General features: G+C 48.5%; 1 long non-coding RNA gene across 1 annotated transcript; it reads left to right on the forward strand.

Moving 5' to 3' along the window:
- Positions 1-1,217: 1,217 nt before the first annotated feature.
- On the forward strand, positions 1,218-2,205 carry LOC109527896 (uncharacterized). The gene is made up of 2 exons (XR_002170598.1): positions 1,218-1,614; positions 1,958-2,205. It is a non-coding gene; the product is annotated as an uncharacterized LOC109527896 (long non-coding RNA).
- The last annotated feature ends 2,513 nt before the right edge of the window (positions 2,206-4,718 follow it).

The following is a 4,718-nucleotide window of genomic DNA, read 5'->3' on the forward strand; positions in this document are numbered from 1 at the left end:
TGGGGAAAGTTAACAAACATCCGGCGTCGGAGGATCCCATCGCGGCGGGGCGCGGGTGGCCTGTAATTAGGCCGAGCTACTCATTAGCCGCGCGGCTCAAAGACCGGCCGCGCTAATGGCGCGGCTTCAAGAATGCTAATGACACGCCGCTCAGCCGGCTGTGTTTTGTTTTTTTTTTCTTTTTGTCATGGCTCTCTCTCACCTCCCCCTCTCCCCCTTCCTCATTCTCCCGGCTCCGTCCCCGCCCGAGCTCCTTTTGTTTACCGTCAAGCGTAATTAGACGAGGCAGAGCTCCCTCGCAGGGTTTAATAGCCTCGGTGATGAAAGACAGGAAGAAAGATAAATGCGCAGGGAGGAGTGAGACAAGATCAGGACGTCGGAGGCAAAGACGGCGTTCCCCTTTCAAGTCCCGCGGGACTCTGCCTTCACGCGCTACCGGGCGCTCGCGTCCAAACCGGAGGCCCGTTCAAGCGGCCGCGCGTCCGATGGCCGCTGTCGAAGCTGCAATCTTTTCTCACTCGCTTCTAAATGAGTCTTGATTGACGGCGTAACAGCCCGCTTCTGAAAGTCCCAATTGACCCCGTTGGATTGCTGTGTTTTTGGAACCACACGATCTAAAAAAAAAAAAAAAAAATGCTCTTGATGGACTTTTCCTCTTGGCAGACTGCTTCTCGCGAGAGTTTTCTTTTTCAGGCTCACTGAAGGGCGGCTGGTGTTGCGAAGAGCCGATAGGTGCTCAGGACTCGCGGTGCGTCTTCAAAGCGGCACGCCGACTGTTGAGCAGAGCGCTGGCGCGAGACCGCTCGTGGCCTCGGCGGGCCATCGACTGCACTGGCAAATCTTACAAAGCAGAATCGTGACAAATGTGGGAAGATGAAACGCCTCACCTGGAGTTGACTCAACTTGAGGGCCGTTTTTCTCTTTTTAGGTCAATGAGTTTCCTGTTGACTTGCCTGCCGGGTTAATTCTGTTTAATTTCACTCAATGCCAGCAGCGGCCGATGAGTTGCCCACGACGTGAAGACCGGACGCAGGTCGTCACGGGTCCGGGAAGTCACCGAGTTCGCACGGAGTCTTGAACGCGAATAGAAGTTGGCCTGTTGCTGACCATCTCCTGTTTCTTTTTCTCGATTCATTTAGAGTTTGAATTTATTTCTTTATTTGTAACTGCAATTAGGACGCGGTGAAACGGAAGTGTCGCAAGTAGCCTTCTCGAAGCACCGCTTGAGACTCTTCCATTGCCCTCTTGAAAGTTTCTTTCCACCTCCGCTCCCACTGAGGTCAAGGAAAAAAGAAATGAATGGAGGGCTCACGGGAGCCGCCGCTCGGCGGTCGCTGCGCGGCCTTGAATTTTTATTGGCAGGAAGGGGCGAAGGCGCTTTATGGGGGACCGCAAATCTGGGCCTTTCCCCTCAATGAAAGCCCACTGTCAATATCCGCCTCATTCCTCTCAAAGAGCCCCGTCCGTCCGCAGCGCCTCGGCTCGCGCGCTGACCTTTGACCCTCACGCACGAGACTGTCATTTTTCCGAGCCGGGACCGAGGATTTCATCCGACTGCGATTGTCGCAAATGCTTTTGCCCAGAACCATCCGACCACCATTTCTGATGAGTGCCGTGATTTCCTTCGCCAAACGTACTCGGTCACCGCCCGAGCGCCATGCCTGTCGAAAGGACCGTTGAACGTAAGGCGCGGGGCAGATTAGCGCTCTCGTCGGCTCGCTTGAAACCGAGGCGCCATCGGTTGGATCCCGGCGCAGGCTCGACTCGGATAATATCCCGAGACGATTCCGACGGCGGGCGGCGAAGCGAATCGGGTTGCGGCCGTTGCAAGTCTCGCCAAGAGCGCCGCCGCCGCCGTCCGCGTGTTGAGAAACGGCCATGAACTTGAGCTGCGCTTCGACGGCGCCTTCACCTTTCGCTATTTTCACAAAGCGCAAAGAGGACGTTGTAGACCCAGACGGAGAAAGCGGCGGGTGCCCCAAATGTTTTGGCGGTCCCGCCTGAAAATTCTTTTGGCTTGCCGCCGTTTCCGATTTTCTTTTGCCGGGATACCGATGACAGTTGCGCTCGCGATCGTTGTCATTGGAAATTTTCAGACCGCTTCATCTCAAAAGAATGCGCGGCACCTCCATTTGTCTCGTTCGCCGACGAGCTGTTCTTCATCCTCGTTACAAAGTCACGGCTGGACTCATCAACTCCATTTAAAAAAAAAAACAAAACAAAAAAAAAAAACAAGTGACCCATTATCGGCATCGTGTGTGATTTCACAACCACTCCCACAAACAACCCGAAGTTCACATGGGGTCACGTTTCCTCTGTCCCTGTCCGCTTCCTGTCTTATACTCCAAACAGGCACAGGTCATTTTATCTCCAACAATCTGACATGAAGTCGGTTTCCTAAAAAGGCAAAAATGCCCGTAGTGGCAGTACCTGTGCCCCGCCCCCAATCCAACAAGAGGCGTTTCCTATCAAAGAGGAAGGAACTCGGAGACGGACGGGAAAGGCCTGAACACACCCGACTGAGTCGAAGTGATCTGTCAGGCCACGTTTGACACGCCTTACGTCTGCTTCTTTGGCACAACACGTTTGACACGCCTTACGTCGGCTTCTTTGGCACAAGTTTGGATGTTTCAGCCTTCCTGTGCGGCAAACTAACTGGAGGTCGCAAAAAGAACCATTTGAGTATACTACGCCACAACTCCCCCTGCGCTATTTCCTGTCTCTTGAGAACGTGGTCCAATCGGTAGCATGTATTAAAAAAAAAAAAACTCGGAATGTATGGACTGCATGAAGAAACAAGGCTGACTTTTGACATGCTCCGATCCAAACAATTGCTGCCCACCCGTGTTCATTTGGAGGAGATGTTGTCAATGGAGTTTTTTCAAATGAATGAAAGTTTTCGTCATCCGATGGCGTGTCAGTTGAAACTGGCCGAAAGCGGGCCATTTCACTCGCCCAAATTAAGAATGAATCTCATCTGTTTTCCTTTCAGCATAACTGAAAACCTTTCGACACCAAAGCGGAACGTCGCTCTGGAACTGCAATTGAACACAATTCTGTCTTTCAATGAACAAAAAAACGCCTCAATATGTATGCTCGTCTTTTTTGGTTGTGAAAAACGCCTGACGATACATGGTTGTCCTTTTTGGCTGTAAAAATCTTTTTTTTTTTTTTTTTTGTGAAAAATGCCTTGCTATACTTAACAAGTACTTTACAAAAAAAAAAGCCTGAGTTTTTTTTTTTTTAATGGTCTTATGGAGGGAAAATGTAGTGTGTTGATGACCTGCCTGGTAGTCAAATGGTTAGTGTGTCTGCGTCACAGTGCAGAGGTGGATGGTTCAATTCCGGCTCCGGCCTTTCCATTGCAATGGCCGTACCCCATGTGTGGCCATCCATTTTCTGTTCAACTCTTGGCGCTCACACTCACACAAAATGAAAATGTAGAATTTTCATTACCCACCTGGTAGTTGAATGGTTAGTGCGTCTGCGTCACAGAGCAGCGGTGCAGGGTTCGATTCTAGCTCTGGCCCCGCAGGTTTTTGGAAACCTGCGGGGCCGTCCATCTTCTGTTTCTCGTCTCCGCGCAACTTTTCACGCTCACACTCACACCTAGGGAAAATGTAGAGTGTTCATTACCCGCCTCGTAGTCGAATGGTTAATTCGTTGGCGTTGCGCTGCGGAGGTGCAGGGTTCAATTCTGACTCTGTGTGTTCTCACAAACATGCGTGGTCATCCACGTCGCACTCACACCGGGAAAAATTCACAAAGCGCCAGACGATACATGGTCATTTTTTGTCGGCTAAAATAGCCATCTATACAAAGGCGTTTTTTTATCGAAAAAATGACCATTTATAGGACGTGTTTTTAACTGAAAAAAACGATCATGTACAGTAAGGCGTTTTTAGCCCCCCAAAAAACGACCATGTACAGTAAGGCGTTTTTAGCCCCAAAAAAAGACGACCATGTATAGTAAGGTTTTTTTTTAGCCCCAAAAAAGTCGACCATGTATAGTAAGGCGTTTTTTACCGAAAAAACGACCAAGTATAGTAGGGCGTTTTTAGCTGAAAAAAACGACCATGTATAGTAAGGCTTTTTTAGCCCAAAAAAAACGACCATGTACACTAAGGCGTTTTGAGCTGAAAAAACAACCATGTATACTAAGGCGTTTTTAGCCGAAAAAAAACGACAATGTCTACTAAGGCGTCTTTTATCGAAAAAACGACCATGTAGTTAGGCGTTTTTTACCAAAAAAACGACCATGTATAGGAAGGCGTTTTTAGCCGAAAAAAACGACATCGTATAGTAAGGCGTTTTTTTATCGAAAAAACGACCAAGTAGGGCGTTTTTAGCTGAAAAAAACGACCATGTACAGTAAGGCGTTTTTGGCACGAAAAAAACGACATCGTATAGTCAGGCGTTTTTGGCACGAAAAAAACGACATCGTATAGTAAGGCGTTTTTTTATCGAAAAAACGACCATGTAGTTAGGCGTTTTTTACCAAAAAAACGACCATGTATAGGAAGGCGTTTTTAGCCGAAAAAAATGACCATGTATACTAAGGCGTTTTTTACCGAAAAAACGACCAAGTATAGGAGGGCGTTTTTAGCTGAAAAAAACGACCATGTACAGTAAGGCGTTTTTAACCGAAAAAAACGACATAGTGTAGTAAGAGGTTTTTAACCGAAAAAAACGACATGGTGTCGTAAGGCGTTTTTAGC

Source organism: Hippocampus comes, unplaced genomic scaffold (assembly GCF_001891065.2).
Source record: "Hippocampus comes isolate QL1 unplaced genomic scaffold, H_comes_QL1_v1.1 scaffold185, whole genome shotgun sequence".
NCBI lineage: Eukaryota > Metazoa > Chordata > Actinopteri > Syngnathiformes > Syngnathidae > Hippocampus > Hippocampus comes.